The 23,706-nt window shown below is 36.0% G+C and overlaps 1 non-coding gene across 1 annotated transcript; it reads right to left on the bottom strand.

Moving 5' to 3' along the window:
- Positions 1–20,820: 20,820 nt before the first annotated feature.
- LOC131834928 (U6 spliceosomal RNA) lies at positions 20,821–20,925 on the bottom strand. The gene has a single exon (XR_009355019.1). It is a non-coding gene; the product is annotated as a U6 spliceosomal RNA (small nuclear RNA).
- Positions 20,926–23,706: the final 2,781 nt, after the last annotated feature.

The following is a 23,706-nucleotide window of genomic DNA, read 5'->3' as shown; positions in this document are numbered from 1 at the left end:
CAAGTCTGAATTGTGTACACAGACTATAGTTTGCTGACTTCTGCTCTATATTGTGTATGGAAATGTATGTATATGAGAGCATAGATGGAAAGTCTGTGACAAAATGGAGGCTGCTTCTAGAGGGAGTAATAAAATCAAATGGGTTAATTGTGGTAGAATATTAATATTTGCTGGCTTCAGGAATTGACTGCATCCTATCTCTCTTATGGTCTTCTGTATTCTCTGTACTTCATAACTACATAATTTGAAAGAGAACATAATGTAAACCCTGGGCATATATAACTTGAAGATTGGGACAAGTAAACAGCGGGTCTGAACTAGTTGAAATAAGCAACATAATTGTTTTCTATTGATTTTTGTATCATTTATATAAATATCTATATTTAGAATTAAAGCTGACTGTCTTATTTGTAATATTAATTTGTAGTTGTTCTCCATAATATTTAGAAAGAGATAAGGGGGAAACTGTTTAAGAAAGCAAAACATTAAAAAGATAGAGATAGGAGTCTAGATATAAAAGAAAATTATTTGAGGCAGATATTGACTTTGTGATAAAAAAAAAAAAAACTAAGGTGGGCATAAAATCAGAGAAACCAAACCAACATTTTAAAATGATGGTTTTAAATGTTGAGGCATTAGCTTCATAAACATGCCCATATTATGGATGGGGGGGGGGTTAAGAAATTCTTTCCTATTCTTTAATTCTTATGGGAAAGCAGTAATATTTGAGTTAAAGAATAAAAATCATGACAGATTTTATTTAACAGTCATACCATCTGCATTTAAAAATACCTTAGAATGCAGTTGTTTTGGTAATGATAAAATTCAGGTCACAGAGAGCAATGTTTTATAGAATGCCAAGAAGATAGAGTACTTTTTCAAGATGTTGGAGTTCTTAGGTTTCTGTTAAATCCCTGTTGAAGGTCACAGGGCAACTTTTTCTTATGTGTAATATAATGTGGTCTAACATTAAATTGAGTAGGCTTTTAATTTTAACTTACCTAACATCTTATTGTAATACTGCCAAGAAAGTAATTTTAAAAATATGACCGAACCCAAAATAGAGGTCATTATATGAGGGCTAGGAGGTCAAAACCTCTTTTAGAAGCATTAACTACATTTTGTAGCACTCTGGAGAAGTAAATAAATACTATTTTCCTATGGAGCCATAATCTTGACCAAGAAGAGAATTGTGTTGTCATAAACCTTAGCTCAAAGTCAAATAGTAAGTCATTATCTAGGATGTACAGAAAATTTAGCATTCTCCTTCATATTCCCTTGAGAAACTATTAACACAGTTAAGACTCTAACGGCTAATTAAGGAAACACCAACAAAAATCAAATAAAAAACCCAGAAAGAAATAAAAAGATAAATGAAGCTTAGAACTGATAATAACATTGGGGCGCCTGGGTGGCTCAGTCAGTTAAGTGTCTGCCTTCGGCTCAGGTCATGATCTCAGGGTCCTGGGATTGAGCCCTGCATTGGGCTCCCTGCTTAGCAGGGAGTGTGCTTCTCCCTCTCCCCCTGCCTGCTGCTCCCTCAGCCTGTGCTCTCTCACTCTCTCTCTCTGTGTCAAATAAACAAATAATCTTAAAAAAAAAAAAAACTAATGACAACATTAATTTTATAAAAAAGCACTTACTTAGTTATGAGTGTGTTCATTTAGTTGAAGCACCCATACCTCTACGTTTGGTTTCCCTGAGTATAGTTTGATGATGATGATTACTGCTAAGCACCTCATGGTCATTCTCAGTTTATGTGGGAAACATCTTTAGCTTTGTGGGAGAAGCTTCTTCTAGAAATATGAAATTCATTTTGGATGATGAAGCAGGTACTATAACTATGAATATAAATGAATTACTCATTAGCAGCGTGCATACAATCAGGTACACAGTAAAGTGAAAACCATTCTCAATGAAGAGATACAACAATTGACACAAACACCTGTACGATGTGATCTTTTAGAGCAGTTAAGAATGTATATTATTACATTTCAGGATGAAAGGTGATTTTTCTTAGGTTCTATGATACATGGTTTTGCTACTTAGCCTGATACGTAATTAATATGTTGCAAAACTCTAAGGTTGGTAATAAAGAACAAGAGAAATATTAACAGTATATATTTAAATGGCAATAAGATAGATGTTTCACAAGGCTCTAGTAAATGGTGATTACCTACCAAAGTTTATGAATCAGATGATATGATTATTAATATATTAAACATTAAATCAGTAGAATCTAATTGGAGGCTTCCTTCAGGAATTTGTTTTCTTTCTTTCTTTCTTTCTTTTTAATTTCTTTTCAGTGTAACAGTATTCATTGTTTTTGCACCACACCTAGTGTTCCATGCAATCCGTGCCCTCTCTAATACCTGCCACCTGGTTCCCCCAACCTCCCAGCCCCGCCCCTTCAAAACCCTCAGATTGTTTTTCAGAGTCCACAGTCTCCCCTTCCAATTTCCCTCAACTCCCTTCTCCTCTCCATCTCCCCTTGTCCTCCATGCTATTGAATTTGTTTTCTTAAAAAGGTGTTATTACTACTCCAATTTAAATTTTTTTTTAAGATTTTTATTTGTTTGACAGAGAGAGAGATCACAAGTAGACAGAGAGGCAGGCAGAGAGAGAGAGAGAGAGAGGAAAGCAGGCTCCCTGCTGAGCAGAGAGCTTGATGCAGGGCTCGATCCCAGGACCCTGAGACCATGACGGGAGCCAAAGGCAGAGGCTTAGCCCACTGAGCCACCCAGGCACCCCTGCTCTAACCAACATAAGAATTAACCACAAAATCTAAAGAGTACATACAAGCAAAGCATTTATATTAGAGCCCAATCTAGCAAATTTCCCTGCATAATTGATGTCATAGAATGTTGCTGGGCTAGCGTATTTCCTTTTCTAGCACTCCTGGAAATATTGGAGAGACAGGACAGCTACACTTAGTGTAGGGTTGTAATAATCAGTTTAATTAAGGTAAAAAAAACATTAATTCAGTGGTTTGACAATGAAGTTGGCAGCACTTCTTTCTTTATGCTGCCAAAGTTATAATCTCACAAGTGTGTCTGTCAGCTGGTTTGAAGAGCTGAATGAGGGGAGTTTTCCTTTCAGGCTCCTTGAGGAAAGTGTACTTTCCTCTGGTTCAGGCAATTTTCTTGTTTACTCAACACAGTTACTTTTAAGCCTCTTGACACAAGTAAAGTCCCATAGTCACCATCTCAGCCTCATACCTGTGTTGTTTATATAAAACCTAGACTCCTGTGACAATGAATGTTTAATGTTTTTGCCACAGGATGGGTAATCTCTCACTTTTGACCAGAAGGCTAAAAGCCCTTCACATGTGCATATCCATCTGGATATGAGATTGTAGAGAATAGTAGATGTGACAACCAACCCCAAGATTTTACTGATTAGCTTATTATTAGTGTACATGAACCTCTTCAAACTTTAGTCTTGGGAAGGTTGGCACAAATAAGAGTTAAAGTCTATATTTATAAAGACAAATGGAAATAATTAGGTCCAGATTTATTCTCTTCCTGAGAATGCCCTCTGTGAGATCCCTCACAGATGAATCTTAGACTTACTGTAGTAACAAATAATCCCAGAGTATATATTTCATATTTATTTTAATACTGGTGGTTGCATATGCCATTCCAGGACTGAGGATGAAGATGTAACCCAAATTTAGGACATGCTAGTTTTGTGGCAAAGGGAAAAAGCAAGAGAGGTGAAGGAAATTCAGAATGATTCTTAAAGTTTAGATGCTGCATAAAACCTTGCTGCTCAGAGTTTGGTATGATGGTCCTCATGATCATTGACCAAAGCTCTTCAATGTGCTGAAACTCAACACGAGTCAGGGAAGCACACAAGGAAACACCACAAGTTCCATAGCAAAGAATAACCTTTCAGGAAAACAGCAAAAAAAAAAAAAAAAAAAAAAAAAAAATTGGGGAAAGCCCCTAATGCTGCTGCATATAATACCCAATGAGACCATCTCTTGAGGTACCTAATTTCAATTGTAGAATATTAATCACTAATCTAATTTTCATCCATTGATTCTATCTCTTTCCTAAAGAAATCTACACATTTCACATAACTTTTATTCAGCTAGTAAAGTTCATTTCCTGTGTTTCTTACTCACCTATTATTCAAGTTAAGCAGACCTCCTTTCTTCAGCATTTTTCTTGGGTTGTCCAGCCCACTATTCTGGTACATTTACTTCATAACAAGGCTATTCAGGTTGGATAAACTAGTACTGAATCTGACTCTTTGGTATCTGTCCAGCAAAAAAACATAATGAGGGAGTTTGGTCTTCCCTTATTAGAATATAATACTTCTATAATATGTTTTTATCAGATTTGTAGTAATTGTTCTATTCTTGTGGGATTTGTATTTGTACCAATATCATAGAGCTTTTTCATACTGGCTGCTGTCAAACATTCCTTTGCATTCTGCATCTAAGAAACTGATTATTTAAAGTTATTATTAGGACTTTACCTTAATTTTTTTCTTAATCTGATGAATTTTCACTTGAATTTTTTAAAAATTCTAGTATAACTAAGATAGTGTTATATTAGTTTCAGGTATACAGTATAATGATTCAACAATTCTGTGCATTAGTCAGTTCTTATCATGATAAATGCATTCATTAATCCCCATCATTGATTTTATCCATCTCCCATTCATTTTCCTATAGTTAAGGGTCTGGGATTTTTTTGGGGGGGTTGTCTCTTATTATTTTGTTCATTTGTTTCTTAAATTCCACATATGAGTGAAATCATATGGTATTTGCCTTTCTCTGACTGACTTATTTCACTTAGCATTATACTACCTAGATCCATTCATTATGTTGCAAATTTCATTTTTCTTTCCTAAGTAGTATTCCATTGTGTGTATATGTGTGTACATACACCACATCTTCTTTCTCCATTCATCTATTAATGGATGGTTGTGTTGCTTCTATAATTTGGTTATTGTACATAATGCTGCAATAGCATAGGGGTGCATATATCTTCTCAAATTAGGGTTTTCATATCCTTTTAGTGAACACCCAGTAGTGGAATTAATACATCATATGGCAATTCTATTTTGAGTTTTTAAGGAACTCTATAGTGTTTTCCAGAGTCTTCACCAATTGCATTCCTACCAACAGTGTACAAGGGTTCCTTTTTCTCCATATCCTCACCAACACTTGTTTCTTGTGTTTTTGATTTTAGCCATTCTGACAGGTATGAGGTGATATCTCATTGAGTTTTGATTTGCATTTCCCTGATTATGAGTGATATTGAACACCTTTTACGTGTCTTTGGCCATCTGTATATCTCCTGTGCAAAAATGTCTGTTCATGATTTCTGCCCATTTTTAATTAATTATTCATTTTTAGGGTGTTGAGTCTTCCAGTTATTTATATATTTGGGATACTAATCCTTTATCAGACATTTGATTTACAAATATCTTCTCCCATTCAAAAGGTTGTCTTTTAGTTTTGTTGATGGTTTCCTTTGCTGGAAGAAGCTGTTCATGCTGATGTAGTCCCAGTAGTTTATTTTTGCTTTTGTTTCCCTGGCCAAAGGAGACGCAACTAGAACAAGGTTGCTGCATCCAACGTCTGAGAAATGACTGCCTGAGCTCTCTTCTAGGATTTTTATGGTTTCAGATCTCACATTTAGGACTCTCAACCATTTTGAGTTTATTTTGGGGTGGGGTGTAAGAAAGTGGTCCAGTTTCATTCTTTTGCATGTAGCTATCCAATTTTCCCAGCATCATTTAAATGTTAAAGAGACTGTTTTTTCCCCCATTGCATAGTATTGTCTCCTTTTTGAAGACAGACTAAGCATATAGTTGTGGGTTAATTTCTGGGCTCTCTATTCTGTTCCACTGATCTGTTTCTGTTCCAGTACCATACTGTTTTGGTTACCACAGCTTTGTAATATATCTTGAAATCTGGGATTGCGTTACCTCCAGTTTTGTTCTTTTTCAGATTGCTTTTTCAGATTTCAGGGTCTTTTGTGGTCCCATACAAATGTTAAGATCATTTTTTCTGAGTCTGTGAAAAATGCTATTGGTAATTTGATAGAGATTGCATTAAATCTGAAGATTATCTTGGGTCATACAGATATTTTAACAACACTTTTTCTTTCAATCCATGAGTATGGGATATTTTTCCATTTGTTTGTTTCATCTCCCATTTCTTTCATTAATGTTTTAAAATTTTCAGAGTATAGGTCTTTTACCTCCTTGGTTCAGTTTATCCCCGGGTATTTTATACTCTTTGGTGCAGTTATAATTGGGATTGTTTTCTTAATTTCTCTTTCTGTTTACTTCATTATTATTGTATAAAAATGCAACATTTGTATTCTGTGTGTTGATTTTATATCCTGTGACCTTAATGACTTCATTTATCAGTTCTAGTAGTTTTATGGTGGAGTCTTTAGGGTTTTCTATGTATAGTATCATGTCATCTGCAAATACTGAAAGTGTTACTTCTTCCTTACCAGTTTGGATGCTTTTGTTTCATTTTATTTTTAAAGTTTTTTTTTTTTAAGATCATATTTATTTATTTATTTGACAGAGATAGAGAGAGAGAGAGGGAATATAAGTAGGGGGAACAACAGTGAGCAGTTCCCACTGAGCAGAGAACCTGATGTAGTGCTCAATCCCAGGACCCCAGGATTATGACCTGAGCCAAAAGCAGGTGCTTAACCAACTGAGCAACCCAAGCACCCCTATTTATTTTTAAGTACATTTTTTAAAGGATTTTATTTTTATGTGCTAGAGGGAGCACAAGGGAGGATACAGAGAGATGGGAAAAGCAGACTTCCTACTGAGCAGGGAGCCCACAGGGCCAGATCCCAGGACCCTGGAATCATGGCCCAAGCCAAAATCAGACACTCAACCGACTGAGTCACCCAGGCGCCCCAGATGCCTTTTCTTTTTGCTTTCTGATTGCTGTGTCTAGGACTTTCAGTACCATGTTAAGTAAAAGTGGTGAAAGTGGACATCCTTGACCTACTTCTGACCCTAGTTTGTAAAAACTCTCAGTTTGAGGAGGATGTTAGTTTGATTTTTCATGTATGGACACCATACATGAGGTCTGTTCCCTCTAAACCTACTTGGTTGAGGGGTTTTGCCATGAATTGAAGTTTACTTTGTCAAGTGTTTGTTCTGCATCAAGTACACTTGAAAAACCATATTTGTGCTCCCAACTGTTCCTTGTTAGTCAGGACTTTCAAGCCTTGGGAGCTATGTTCCACATTCCTTCCAGGATTATCCCATTCCTTCATTATTGAAATGAACCCAAACTGTCTTAAAGTCAAGATAAGACTCAAGAAACTCTTATCTTGAAAAATTTCTATCGATTCACATAGGATGTACAATTTTATTACCTCAAGGAACAAAGAATTCTTTGCTGTAGCATAAATCTTGAAAGGAGATGCAGCTGAAGAATTAAAATATGGGTTTTATGAGTCTTGTCAAAGTCTCTGGGCCAGTTTAGGTTCATTCTCATAACATGAGAAGAGGCATCTGGGAGAAATTTTTCTAAAAGCTCAGATCACTATACATGTAAAACCAAGTTATTAATGGGAAAGACTCTGAGAGTTGAGCTACTTTGGTATAATATATAATGCTTTGTTGATTGTTAAGATATTGCAGCATCTGGGGAGCCTGGGTGGCTCAGTGGGTTAGGCTTCTGCCTTCAGCTCAGGTCATGGTCCCAGGGTCCTGGGATGGAGCCCCGCATCAGGCTCTCTGCTCAGCAGGGAGCCTGCTTCCCTTCCTCTCTCTCTCTGCCTGCTTCTCTGCCTACTTGTGATCTCTGTCTGTCAAATGAATAAATAGAATCTTAAAAAAAAAAAAGATATTGCAGCATCTGTGTGTGAAAATTTCCAACATGAATGGGAGGCCTATAAGGATAAACTTCAAAAGAATACTTGCAAAATCTGGAAGACATAAGATTCCATAAAATACACAGATAAAGATCAACAAATTAGTCATAAATTATTTTTCAGACTATATAATAGGCAGGAAGAAGAACAACAGTAAGAGTTTAACTGGTGTTTTGTTCTCTACCTTGAAATTTTTTATAAAATCCTGACCATATTCGTTAAAAAAAAAAATCCATGTATACTCCAATAAGCTTTACATAACATCTGAATACTTGGACCCTTTGTATTTTGTAGAGTAGTTTTAAGTTCCCAGCCATATTGAACACAAATTACATTTACCTCTTGTCCCGATACTTACACAGCATTCCCCATCATCATGATTTAGTTCTTTCTTTTGTGAGGAGCAGTAAGAATCCACAGCTAGTGTCTAAGTATTTCATTAAATATTATATCCTAGTAATTTTTCAGAAGGTGAATATGTACCTTCCATGGGCCAAATTTAACTTGTGATTCTTTTCTTCTGAATTACACTCCCTCACTCTGACTTATACTGGCCATGATTCACTCTGTTCCCCAGAATCATTTTCTTTTGCCTTTCCTTCCCTCAAATAGTAGGACCTTTTTTTTTGTGGTATGCATGATAATTGATGATGTGATTATTATTACTAATGATTGTGCTGGATTATAGTAATATCAATTATACATGTTTGTACACAGCATTTACGGGGTATTTGCTCTGTGCCAGGCGCTGTATGAAGAATCTAAGAAATATGATTTCATTTAATCCTCATATCAACTCTAAGGAGTAGGTATTATTATCTTCATTGACAGATGAGGCAGAGATGTTTTGTTAGTGATTTCAACAATGGTAAGACATGCTACACGAGAGTGGAACCTTTTTATGCATTGCTTTCTATGCTCCTCAAATAGTGTCATTTGGTCTCTTCATTGTGGTTTCTTAGTTTTGATCTGACTGCTCTAGTACATGTCATGAGAGGAGTATTTATTTCTTTAGCTGACAGGTACCTGCTTCGAGGTAGGTCACTTGCTCTCAGAAGAGACTTCTGCTTACTCCCCTGGCCCAGATTTCAGACCTACACAATGAGAATCTCTTTACAACAATGAATTCCATATCAAATAGATCTCTGTTTAACAGCCAAAAATCACTTTCTTTTAGTTGCAGAGAGCAGTATCCATTCAGGCAGAAGTTTCAGAAAGTTTACATTGCTCTAAAAGGGGCAGAAAATACAGTTGGTTTAAATACTCACATAGTACTGTACTTTTTGCCACTGAAGGGTTTAGTCTCTAAAGCTGCCTGCTACAGAAGACTGGTCTCTGTTGCCTGGTGGTTAGATGTACAGGCTCTCCAGCTAGTCTGACTCATCTAGTACCTGGTTTCATCACTGCCTGTAAAATCTGGGCAGATTACTGAATCTTTCTAAGTACCAGTTGCTTCCTCTGAAAAGTGGGAACCACAACTGAGCCTACCTTATAAAATTGTGTGGATTGGGGTGCCTGGGTGGCTCACCCAATTAAGTGACTGACTTGGTTTCAGCGCAGGTCATAATCTCAGGGTCATGAGATCGAGCCCTGCATCTGGTTCTGTGCTTAGCAAAGACTACACTTGGGACTCTCTCTCTCTCATTCTCTGCCCCTCCCCACTGCTCGCTTTCTTTCTTTCACAAATAAATAAATCTTTAAAAATAAATAAATGAAATTGTGTACATTAAATAAAGAGTATATGTAAAGCATTAAGTGTAGTATCTTATACATGGGAAAGCACTCAATATATATTGGAACCGATCACCATTATTACTACTAATAAATATGTGCCTATACTCCTTTATGTACAGCATAGTCATTAAAAATATGGGCTCCAGAGCTGGGTCACCATTTGCCAGCTGCAACATGAGGAAAGCTCCTTCACTTGCCTACCCCTAGCTTTCTCATCTGTGTGATGGAGATATTAAGAGTGCATACTCCGTGGGACCCCTGAGTGGCTCAGTCAGTTAACTGTCTGCCTTTGGCTCAGGTTATCATCCCAGGGTCCTGGGATCAAGCCCCACATTGAACTCCCTGCTGATCAGGGAGCCTCCTTCTCCCTCTGCCTGATGCTCCCACTGCTTGTGCTCTCTCTCTTTGACAAAAAAATAAATAAAATTTTTAAAAGAGTACATACTCCATAAGGAGGTAGGAAACGCTTTGAAGTAGGTAATATACATAAAGTACTTGCTTAAAAATGGAATAACTATTGTTATTATTATTATTATTTTAAGATTTTACTTATTTATTTGACACAGAAAGAGAGAGATCACAAGCTGGCAGAAAGGCAAGCAGAGAGAGAGAGAGAGGAGGTAGCAGGCTCTCTGCTGAGCAGAACCCTATGTGGGGCTCGATCCCAGGACCCTGAGACCATGACCTGAGCAGAAGGCAGAGGCTTTAACCCACTGAGCCGCCCAGGCGCCCCTGTTATTATTATTCTTATCATAAATATTTCCTTACTGCATCCATTTATCTGTGGCGGTTTTCTCCTATAAATACATAAAGGGCATACAATTTTTTTTCAACAATATCACATGCTGAGTCGCATGGTTTATTTTATTAGGAATATCTTTCCCTCCATCTAGATTGTAAGTCCTGGCATGAAAGGGTTCATGTTAACAGCACCACCTACAAGAGCTATCTGTACATATCTCCATTTAATGTACATTTACAAATGATTGATTACAGGATTCATATAGTATCAAGTTGCTCAGAGAAATAAACAAGTTATACTGAGTGAGTTATAAATCATCATCCAACATGGACATTGAGAACCCACTGTGTGCCTGGAACTATTTTAGGCTCTGGGTCTATCCCAGCAAATAAAGAGTTTCCATTTCAAAGAAGGAGGTTTTGTGTATGTCATTCTGTGGCAATTCAGGGTTGAGAACATGCTGGTGAAATATGAAAGTGGAAAGATACGGCTGGAAAATTTTTGATGTTGAGAGGGCGAGATAGATCATAAGGAGGTCACGATGTTGATTATGTTACAAGGAAGCCTGAGGTACTTTTCTTTCAAGTCATGAACCGCTGTACTATGTTTCCTTTAGCAGCTTGGTTTTTGCTTCCCCATCTCATTACTGCAATTTTGCCCCTGGCCCTGCCGGTCCCCTGTGTCCATCACTCATGCCTGTAGCACTTATTGGACTTTTCACTGTTACTTGGATGTTTGCTTAAATTGTGTCTCTCCTTTGACATTTATCTGATATGTTTATGTGGCACAGAGAGAGAGCAAGAACAGTTTATCCATTTAAGGCTGATAATAATTGATCAGAGGTAATCTATAAAAGAAAGTGGTGGCTTGGGTAATCAAATCTACTGCATATACTGTTTCTGTAATAACTATCTTTTTAGTTTATGAAGATTAATCTGTGCTTAAAGTGTCAAATAAAGTACACAGTACTACATGTAGATCATTTATATTCTCTTGGTGTTGTATTGTAGGGGACAGGGCTGGAGGGGAGAGATTACAAGGTAATGAGCTGTAGGATTCTGAACTGTAGGATTCTGGAGAGGCAGAGATTAAAAAAACAAAAACAAAAACAAAACAAAACAAAAAAACCTTCTCTGCTTGTTGCAGTTATAAGAAAGCCAGGATCAGAGATGCTCTGTTTTACTCATGAGATTTTGGGGCAAGCGTGTCCCACAACTATGATTCTACCTTTCTCTGATTTTATCATATTGTCTCACTCATCTATCAGCATTTGTTTCCTAAGTAATTTCTTGTTCACTTCCTTATATTCTGATGCACTCGGATACGACATTCAAAGATCCATTGAGGACTTGCTGGGGAAGCTAATAGTGTTGAGTGATGTCTTTTTTGGTCACTCTGATACATTTAATGGCAGAAACAAGACTGGATCAACTTCTTTTTCTTGGTTCTGACCTAGTCAGTCTCTATATTTCCTTCTGACCCATTACAAAAGGGATGGAATCTTAAAAAAGACTTCTTTCCTAACTCACTTTTACTTCTCAGAACCTAAATGATATCCCTGAAAAGAAAAATCCATTGCCTTTTTGGTGTCTCTTACTCAAAGCTAAAACTCTGCCTAATCTATAATCTTGAAATTGTTCCATGGAATGCACAGAAATCTTAGGTAAAGTTATCAAGCCAGGCAGCTTAATTTAACAACAAAAATAAAATAAAAATAAGGCTGGAGTGATTGTGTATTAAAAAGATTCTACATTTAAGTCTAGCATGTGGCCAGTTATCAGATATTTTCAGCATGGCCAGTTCAACCAGCTCATGGAAAATCTTGCATAGATCGTGGGTTAATTTAGAATGTTGAGTTTTGGGATGGGGTGGGTATCATCTTGGGAAGTACTGGGATTCTTTCTGTTCTGTAGTTGAATTTCTAGAGTCAAGGCTGAAGATGTTCCATCAGGTCTGGAAAAACCTACTTGGGTTCTCAGATTAAGAAGATGCTGACTCAATTGGCTGGTAACAAAAGTATCTACCCAATAAATGATTTTTAAAAGTTTGATTTGTGACTAAGATTTGAATATTTTTGTGTTATATTAGGACAACAATTTAGAACCATTTTAGCACTAGAAGATATAAATTTTAAAAGTAAAATTATATTTTGTGTTTTTTTTCTCATTTAAGATTTTTTTCTTAGAACGGTTTTGGTTGACAGCAGAATTGCGAGGAAGACTTTGCCCATACATCATCTGCTGCTACTCTTGTGTACCCACCTCTTTTTACAATGTTTTCCAACCCAGTGGTATGTTTATTACAGCTGATGTACCTGCACAGCCACATCATTACCATGCGAAGTCCATAGTATATGTTAAGTTTTTCTGTTGGTGTTATATGTTCTATGCGTTGGGACAAATTTGTAATTAATCTCTCCCTAATTATAATACCACACAGAGTAATTTCAACACTCTAAAAACTAGTGCTTTACTTATTTTTTAAATTCAAATATGCAGTATTTAGTTTCAAGTGTATAGTATAGTGGTTCAACAATACTATACATTACTCAGTGCTCATCATGATAAATTACTCTCAATCCCATTCCCCAGTTTCATGCATTCCCCCACACAGCTCCATTCTAAGTACCATCAGTTTGTCTTCTATAATTAAGAGTCTGCTTTTGGTTTGTCTCCTTTTTTCTTTGTTCATTTGTTTTGTTTCTTAAATTCCACATATGAATGAAATCATATGATGTTTGCGTTTCTTTGGCTAACTTATTTCACTGATTTCACATCATACCCTCTAGATCCATCCATGTTGTTGCAAATGGCAAGATTCCATTCTTTTTTATGGCTGAGTAGTATTCCATTGTGTGTATATACCACATCTCTTTATCCATTCATCTGTTAACAGACATTTTAGCTGATTCTATAACTCGGCTATACTAAATAATACTTCAATAAATATAAGGAGGCATATATCTTTTCAAATTAGTATTTTTACTTTCTTTTGGTAAATATTCAGTAATGGAATTACTGGGTCATATGGTAATTTTATTTTAAATTTTTTTAGTAACCCCATTTATTTTCCACAATGGCTACACCAGTTTCATTCCTACCAACAGTATACAAGCGTTCCTTTTTCTCCATATCCTCACCAACACTTGTTTCTTGTGTTTTTGATTTTAGCCATTCTGACAGGTATGAGGTGATATCTCATTAGAGTTTTGATTTGCATTTCCCTGATTATGAGTGATATTGAACACCTTTTACGTGTCTTTGGCCATCTGTATATCTCCTGTGCAAAAATGTCTGTTCATGATTTCTGCCCATTTTTAATTAATTATTCATTTTTAGGGTGTTGAGTCTTCCAGTTATTTATATATTTGGGATACTAATCCTTTATCAGACATTTGATTTACAAATATCTTCTCCCATTCAAAAGGTTGTCTTTTAGTTTTGTTGATGGTTTCCTTTGCTGTGAAGAAGCTGTTCATGCTGATGTAGTCCCAGTAGTTTATTTTTGCTTTTGTTTCCCTGGCCAAAGGAGACGCAACTAGAACAAGGTTGCTGCATCCAACGTCTGAGAAATGACTGCCTGAGCTCTCTTCTAGGATTTTTATGGTTTCAGATCTCACATTTAGGACTCTCAACCATTTTGAGTTTATTTTGGGGTGGGGTGTAAGAAAGTGGTCCAGTTTCATTCTTTTGCATGTAGCTATCCAATTTTCCCAGCATCATTTAAATGTTAAAGAGACTGTTTTTTCCCCCATTGCATAGTATTGTCTCCTTTTTGAAGACAGACTAAGCATATAGTTGTGGGTTTATTTCTGGGCTCTCTATTCTGTTCCACTGATCTGTTTCTGTTCCAGTACCATACTGTTTTGGTTACCACAGCTTTGTAATATATCTTGAAATCTGGGATTGCGTTACCTCCAGTTTTGTTCTTTTTCAGATTGCTTTGGGTATTCAGGGTCTTCTGTGGTCCCATACAAATGTTAAGATCATTTTTTCTGAGTCTGTGAAAAATGCTATTGGTAATTTGATAGAGATTGCATTAAATCTGAAGATTGTCTTGAGTCATACAGATATTTTAACAACACTTTTTCTTTCAATCCATGAGTATGGGATATTTTTCCATTTGTTTGTTTCATCTCCCATTTCTTTCATTAATGTTTTAAAGCTTTCAGAGTATAGGTCTTTTACTTCCTTGGTTCAGTTTATCCCCAGGTATTTTATACTCTTTGATACAGTTGTAATTAGGATTGTTTTCTTAATTTCTCTTTCTGTTTACTTCATTATTATTGTATAAAAATGCAACATTTGTATTCTGTGTGTTGATTTTATATCCTGTGACCTTAATGATTTTATTTATCAGTTCTAATAGTTTTTTGGTGGAGTCTTTAGGGTTTTCTATATATAGTATCATGCCATCTGTGAATACTGAAACTATTACTTCTTTCTTATCAGTTTGCATGCCTTTTATTTCTTTTTGTCTGACTGCTGGGGCTAGGACTTCCAGTGCTTTGTTGAATAAAAATAGTGAGAACGGATATCCTTGTCTTTTTAATGATTTTATGGGGAAAGCTGTCAGCTTTTGACCATTGAATATGATGTAAGCTGTGGTTTTTTTCATATATGATCTTTAGTTGATCTTATGTTGAGGTATGTTCCCTCTAAACCTAATCTGTTGAGTTTTTTTTTTTTTATTATGAATAGATTTTGTGCTTTATCTAAAGCTTTTTCTGAATCTACTGAGATAAGCTCTTTTGTTTGTTTGTTTGTTTGTTTCATTAACACACAATTTATTATTTGCTTCAGAGGTAAAGTTCTGTGAATCATCAGTCTTACATAATTCACAGCACTCACCATAGCATGTATCCACCCCAATGTCTATAACCCAGTCACCCTATGCTTTACCCCTCCTCCCTGCAGCCCTCAGTTTGTTTCCTGAGATTAAGAAGAGTCTCTTACAGTTTGTCTCCCTTGCTGGTCCCATCTTGTTTCATTTTTTCTCTCCCTACCCTCCATGACCCCCTGCCCTGCCTCTCAAATTCCTCATATTAGAGAGATCATATAATAATTATCTTTCTCTGATTGACTTATTTTGCTTAGCATAATACCCTCTAGTTCTATCCACATCATTGCAAATGGCAAGATTTCATTTCTTTTGATGGCTGCATAGTATTCCATTGTATCACATCTTTTTATTCATTCATCTGTTGATGGACACCTAGGTTCTTTCCATAGTTTGGCTATTGTGGACATTGCTGCTATTCAGGTGCACATGCCCCTTTAGATCACTACATTTGTATTTTTAAGGTAAATAACCAGTAGATAAGCACTGATTTTATCCTTTTTCTTGTTAATGTGATATATAATTTTGATGATTTACAAATTTTGAACCCCTTTACAGTCCCACTTGATTGTGTTGGACGATTTTTTAAAATATATTTTTGGATTTGGTTTGCTAATATTTTGTTGAGGATTTTTGCATGAGAGATCTTGGCCTGTAGTTTTCATTTTTTTGGTAATGTCTTTATCTTGTTTTGGTATCAGAGAATTGCTGGTCTCATAGAATGAATTTGGAAGTTTTCCTTCCTCTTCTATTTTTTGGAACAGTTTGAGAAGAATAGGTATTAACTCTATATTTATTTATTTTTCTTTTTAATTAACATATAATATTGTTTCAGGGGTACAGTTTTGTGATTCATCAGTCTTAACACTCAGCACTCATCACAACACATACCCTCCCTAGTGTCCCTCACCCAGCCACCCCATGCCCCCACTCCCTATGCCTCCAGCAAAACTCAGTTTGTTTCTTAAAATTACGAATCTCTTATGGTTTGTAACTCTTCTTTAAATGTTTTGTAACATTCACTTATGAAACTATCTAGTCTTGGACTTTTGTTTTGGGGGGAGTTTTTTTTATTACTGATTCAGTTTTATTGTCAGTAATTGGTATGTTTAAATTTCCTATTTCAGGGGCACCTGGGTGGCTCAGTTGGTTAAGTGTCTGCCTTTGGCCCAAGTCCTGATCACAGGGTCCTGGGATCGAACCCCATGTTTGGCTCCCTGCTCAGTTGGGAGACTGCTTCTCCCTCTCCCTCTGCCTGCTGCTCTGCCTGCTTGCACACATGTGCATTTTCTGTCAAATACATAAATAAAAAATTAAAAAATAAATTTCCTATTTCTTTTCTTTTAATTAATTTATTTTTTTCAGCATAACAGTATTCATTGTTTTTGCACCACACCCAGTGCTCCATGCAATCCGTGCCCTCTCTAATACCCACCACCTGGTTCCCCCAACCTCCCACCCCCCCGCCCCTTCAAAACCCTCAGATTGTTTTTCAGAGTCCATAGTCTCTCATGGTTCACCGTCCCTTCCAATTTCTCTCAACTCCCTTCTCCTCTCCATCTCCCCTATTTCTTCTTGACTAAGTTTTGGAAGGCTATTATATGTTTCTAGGAATTTAGCCATTTCTTCTAGGTTGTCCAATTTGTTGATAAGTAATTTTTTATTACTTATACATCTTTTACTACCCTTTGTATTTCTGTGGTGTCTGTTATTATTTCTCTTTTTTCATTTCTCATTTTATTTATTTGAGTCATTTTTCACTCTCTCTTTCTCTTTTTTTTAGATGAGTCTGGCTAAATGTTTTAATTGAAATATACTATTGGCTTTTTAGCTATTATTTCATTTATTTGTGGTATAATCTTTTTTATTTCCTTTCTTCTACTGATTTTGGATTTTGTTCTTTCTTCTTTCCCTAGCTCATGTTAATGTAAGATTAGGTTGTTTATTTGAGATTTTTCTTGATTCTTGAGGTATACCTGTACTTCTATTTTCTCTTAGAGCAGTTTTTATGCATCCCAAAGATTTTGGACTATTGTATTTTCATTTTTATTTTTCTTCATGTATGTTTTTATTTCCTCTATGATTTCTTGGCTGACCCATTCATTGTTTATTAGCATGTTATTTAACTTCCATGTATTTATATTCTTTCCAGATATTTTTCTTGTGATGGATTGATAGTTTCATACCATTGTAATTGGAAAAGCTGCATTATATGATTTCATTCTTTTTCAAATTATTAAGATTTGTTTTGTGGCCAAACATGTGCTTTCTTCTGGAGAATGTTCCATGTGCCCTTGAAAAGAATGTGTATTCCAAAGTTTTGGAGTGGAATGTTCTGAATATATCTGTTAGATCCATCTGGTCCAATGTGTTACTCAAAAACACTGTTTCCTTTTTAATTTTCGGTCTGAATGATCTAGATAGATCATTAATATAAATGGGTATTAAAGTCCCATCCTATTATTGCTTTGCTATTGATTTCTTCCTTTATGTTTGTTAATAGTGGCTTAAATGCAATTTTTTTTAAAGATTTTATTTATTTATTTGACAGACAGAGAGATCACAAGTAGGCAGAGAGACAGGCAGAGAGAGAGAGAGAGACAAAGGGAAGCAGGTTCCCTGCTAAGCAGAGAGCCCAATGTAGGACTCGATTCCAGGACCCTGAGATCATGACCTGAGCTGAAGGCAGCAGCTTAACCCACTGAGCCACCCAGGCGCCCCGCTTAAATGCAAAATTTTAAGTTGAACCCTAAACTACCAACCAAGAGCCACAGTCCCTGAAGTTTGGCCAATCCTGCTTCTCATGACATATCCTGGGGCATATAAAAACAGCCTCAAATCTCTATAGACAACAGTTTGAAAGTCACTGTGCTAGAAATTTCTAACAGGCGACACAGACCAAGGTGAAAAGGACAGGTTCTAAAGCCAAATGATCGACATTCTAATTCTAACTCTGGGATTTACTAGTCTTGTGAACTTGGGAATGTCATTCGACTTTCCCTGCTTCATTTCCTTTAGCTCTAAAATGAGAATTTTAATATCAGTATCATAAGGTTGTAAGAATTAAATGGGTTATTGTCGGGGTTCTTAACTGTTTATTGTCATGGACCCCTTTGGTGCAATTGAAAACAACTTTTTTTTTTCAACCTATAAAATAAAACATATAGAATCATAAAGAAGCCAACCAATAATTTTGAAATAGAGTCATCAAATTATTAAAGGTCATGTGATATAGTAGTATATATATGATTCTTTACACATTAAATAACAAGATCTGATGCTGAGTCTAATAATTCATAATTTCAATGTAGTAATGAGCTTAAACAATGATTTCAAGGTATATGTTATAAAGTGCAATGTGTGATGGAAATATTTGTGATTTCTTTTGAAGAAAATGCTGTATTTCTGTTGAAAGAGGTGCTAACTTTCAGTTAACGGTTATTGACAATACATAATTTTTTCATTTAAATTTATGAGCTCCTGAGTTTTACTGGACTCCAAATTGAGAACCCTAGTATTAGAAGGTTTAGCCACAGTATCTTATAGATTGAGAGTTTAAGACATACTTGTTCTTACAATTATTACCATAATTATCACCACTGTCATTATTATATAAGGAGGAATATATATTTGGAATTCTTAATTTAGCAATAATGTTATAATATAATAATAATGTTACAAATGTTATGTGATAATGTTATAATAATAATGTTATAATGTAAATATAATAGTGTTACAATATAAAACTTTATTTAATAATATTTCAGTTTAAGATACTAAAAATTAAAGTTGAGTATTTGCTAACAATATGGGATAAAATATGGCAGAATCAACTTTTTTAAAAATTTAAATTCAAGTTAGTTAACATATAGTACAGTATTGGTATCAAGAGTATAATTTAGTGATTCATCCCTTACATATAATACCCAGTACTCATCCCAACAAGTGCCTTCCTTAATACCAATCACTCATTTAGCCCATCCCCCACCCACTTTCCCTCCAGCAACCCTCAGTTTGTTCTCTTAACTGCAGAGTTTCTTATGGTTTGCCTACCTCTCTGTTTTTATCTTATTTTATTAGAAGCCAAAATACCAAAGTTTACAAATATCAACAATTAGATAACCTGCCATATCTAAAGTGTTTTCACTTATATCTGTTTTTCAGGGTTTTTTTCTAATCCTAGTAATAATAATCCTAGTATGTTCTTGTTCCCATCTCATCAGTAATCTCCACCTTTTGTTACATTGAATAAATAAATAATGTACCTTAAAAAAAAAAACACTGAAAATTATACAAATTTATTCAGAAGTCTCTTGAGAGACTGGCCCCTAACAAGTGTAATATTGCTTAACTTAACAGCTTAGATTAGTTTTGCCTGTTTTTATGCTTTTAGAAATGTACCACACCTCTTAGTCTGGATTAGTTCAATCAATATTATGTTTCACAGTTGCATCTATACTAATTCATGAAGTTGAAGTTATTAGTTGCTGAATAACATTCCATTGTGTGAACATACTACAGTTTTCTTTACGGGCATTCAGATATTTTCCAGTTTGTGGGCATTAATAATAATAATAATAATAATGTCCTGGGTCTTAGCTAAACATGTGAATGATTACTGCTTGGCAATTTTCTATGAGTAGGATTATTGGGTCTAATTGTATAAGCTAACATACAGGATGGAATTATCCAGTCAGACCCACATAAATCAAAGGAATCTTATCCTTTAGCAATCTTTATTAAATAATTTCTATTTGAAAGTAATTGAAAATTTCAGGAAGAGCAGAGAGAGGTTTAGGGCATCAAAAGTTGTTTCCCAGGACCTTCTTTTTCTGTCTAACATATGGCTCAGAGTAATGGATAAGATCTCTATGTTACATCTGCAAAGTCACTTCACACAACAGGAGCATTTAAATTGTGAAGCCAGAGAGCTATGTAGCTTGGGCGAAATCCTCCAGAGGGCCATTTCTTATAAACCCTGGGTTCTTTTTCTATAGATAATTCTTGACTAGGACATCCTGAGCAGGGAATTTCAGAGATAAGGTCACTTCTTCCTAGCAAATATCATTAGTCTATTTATCCACAAGTCCATTTATGAAGAAGATTAGACTGGATGACCCCAAGAGCTTTTCTCTCAAGGACTTTTCCTTGGTGTAGTGCCTGAATCAAAACCCAGTTGTCTTAACTCCTTCCTCTCAACATAGACAGCTTTAACAGATACTGCCAGTTTAACAAAATGGTTGTACTAATTAGTCTTCCAGAAGTAATATATGAACATATTGATTGCTCTACATCCTCACTAACACTTATTTTCCATTGTTGTTGGTTTGTTTTCCTTTCCATGATCATGGTAGGTGTGTAGTGAAACCTCTTTGTCGTTTTCACTTGCATTTCTGTAATGACAGTGAAGGTCTTGATTGGCCATTTGGATATCCTCTTTTGTAAAGTGTTCAGCAATTTTTCCCTATTTTGTACTGGATTTGTGTGCTCTTTTCCTGTTGATCTATAGGAGCTCTTTATATATTCAAGGTAGTTATTTTTTTTAAACATTCATCACCATACTCAGTTAGAGAACTTAAGAATTTTTCTTTGTAATGAGACCTTTTAAGATTTACTCTTTTAGCAACCTTCAAAAATATGGAATGCTTTATAAAGTTGTGTGTCATCCTTGCCCAGGGGTCATGCTAATCTCCTCTGCATCTTTCTGATTTTAGTGTATGTGCAGCCAAAATGAGCATGAGAATAGATTTTTTAAAAATATTCTATTATGAATATACTTTCCCAGTTCATATATTTTCCCAGCTCTTCCACAGAGCAGAAGTTTTTTTTTTTTAATTTTTTTTATAAACATATATTTTTATCCCCAGGGGTACAGGTCTGTGAATCACCAGGTTTACACACTTCACAGCACTCACCAAAACACATACCCTCCCCAATGTCCATAATACCACCCCCTTCTCCCAAACCCCCTCCCCTCAGCAACCCTCAGTTTGTTTTGTGAGATTAAGAGTCACTTATGGTTTGTCTCCCTCCCAATCCCATCTTCTTTCATTTATTCTTCTCGTACCCACTTAAGCCCCCATGTTGCATCACCACTTCCTCATATCAGGGAGATCATATGATAGTTGTCTTTCTCTGCCTGACTTATTTCGCTAAGCATGATACGCTCTAGTTCCATCCATGTTGTCGCAAATGGCAAGATTTCATTTCTTTTGATGGCTGCATAGTATTCCATTGTGTATATATACCACATCTTCTTGATCCATTCATCTGTTGATGGACATCTAGGTTCTTTCCATAGTTTGGCTATTGTGGACATTGCTGCTATAAAGATTCGAGTACACGTGCCCCTTTGGATCACTACGTTTGTATCTTTAGGGTAAATACCCAATAGTGCAGTTGCTGGGTCATAGGGCAGTTCTATTTTCAACATTTTGAGGAACCTCCATGCTGTTCTCCAGAGAGGTTGCACCAGCTTGCATTCCCACCAACAGTGTAGGAGGGATCCCCTTTCTCCGCATCCTCGCCAGCATCTGTCATTTCCTGACTTGTTGATTTTAGCCATTCTGACGGGTGTGAGGTGATATCGCATTGTGGTTTTGATTTGTATTTCCCTGATGCCGAGTGATATGGAGCACTTTTTCATGTGTCTGTTGGCCATCTGGATGTCTTCTTTGCAGAAATGTCTGTTCATGTCCTCTGCCCATTTCTTGATTGGATTATTTGTTCTTTGGGTGTTGAGTTTGCTAAGTTCTTTATAGATTCTGGACACTAGTCCTTTATCTGATATGTCGTTTGCAAATATCTTCTCCCATTCTGTCAGTTGTCTTTTGATTTTGTTAACTGTTTCCTTTGCTGTGCAAAAGATTTTGATCTTGATAAAATCCCAATAGTTCATTTTTGCCCTTGCTTCCCTTGCCTTTTGCGTTGTTCCTAGGAAGATGTTGCTGCGGCTGAGGTCAAAGAGGTTGCTGCCTGTGTTCTCGTCAAGGATTTTGATGGATTCCTTTCGCACATTGAGGTCCTTCATCCATTTTGAGTCTATTTTCGTGTGTGGTGTAAGGAAATGGTCCAATTTCATTTTTCTGCATGTGGCTGTCCAATTTTCCCAGCACCATTTATTGAAGAGGCTGTCTTTTTTCCATTGGACATTCTTTCCTGCTTTGTCGAAGATTAGTTGACCATAGAGTTGAGAGTCTATTTCTGGGCTCTCTATTCTGTTCCATTGATCTATGTGTCTGTTTTTGTGCCAGTACCATACTGTCTTGATGATGACAGCTTTGTAATAGAGCTTGAAGTCCAGGATTGTGATGCCACCAACGTTGGCTTTCTTTTTCAATATCCCTTTAGCTATTCGAGGTCTTTTCTGGTTCCATATAAATTTTAGAATTATTTGTTCCATTTCTTTGAAAAAGATGGATGGTACTTTGATAGGAATTGCATTAAATGTGTAGATTGCTTTAGGTAGCATAGACATTTTCACAATATTTATTCTTCCAATCCAGGAACATGGAACATTTTTCCATTTCTTTGTGTCTTCCTCAATTTCTTTCATGAGTACTTTATAGTTTTCTGAGTATAGATTCTGTGTCTCTTTGGTTAGGTTTATTCCTAGGTATCTTATAGTTTTGGGTGCAATTGTAAATGGGATTGACTCCTTAATTTCCCTTTCTTCTGTCTTGCTGTTGGTGTAGAGAAATGCAACTGATTTCTGTGCATTGATTTTATATCCTGACACTTTACTGAATTCCTGTATAAGTTCTAGCAGTTTTGGAGTGGAGTCTTTTGGGTTTTCCACATATAGTATCATATCATCTGCGAAGAGTGATAATTTGACTTCTTCTTTGCCGATTTGGATGCCTTTAATTTCCTTTTGTTGTCTGATTGCTGAGGCTAGGGCCTCTAGTACTATGTTGAATAGCAGTGGTGATAATGGACATCCCTGCCGTGTTCCTGACCTTAGCGGAAAAGCTTTCAGTTTTTCTCCATTGAGAATGATATTTGTGGTGGGTTTTTCATAGATGGCTTTGATGATATTGAGGTATGTGCCCTCTATCCCTACACTTTGAAGAGTTTTGATCAGGAAAGGATGCTGTACTTTGTCAAATGCTTTTTCAGCATCTATTGAGAGTATCATATGGTTCTTGTTCTTACTTTTATTGATGTGTTGTATCACATTGACTGATTTGCGGATGTTGAACCAACCTTGCAGCCCTGGAATAAATCCCACTTGGTCGTGGTGAATAATCTTTTTAATGTACTGTTGAATCCTATTGGCTAGTATTTTGTTGAGTATTTTCACATCTGTGTTCATCAAGGATATCGGTCTATAGCTCTCTTTTTTGGTGGGATCCTTGTCTGGTTTTGGGATCAAGGTGATGCTGGCCTCATAAAATGAGTTTGGAAGTTTTCCTTCCATTTCTATTTTTTGGAACAGTTTTAGGAGAATAGGAATTAGCTCTTCTTTAAATGTTTGGTAGAATTCCCCTGGGAAGCCGTCTGGCCCTGGGCTTTTGT

This window comes from Mustela lutreola, chromosome 6 (assembly GCF_030435805.1).
Source record: "Mustela lutreola isolate mMusLut2 chromosome 6, mMusLut2.pri, whole genome shotgun sequence".
In the NCBI taxonomy this organism is placed as follows: domain Eukaryota; kingdom Metazoa; phylum Chordata; class Mammalia; order Carnivora; family Mustelidae; genus Mustela; species Mustela lutreola.
The sequence above is the reverse complement of the archived record's forward strand: the minus strand, read 5'-3'. Positions and strand labels throughout refer to the sequence as shown.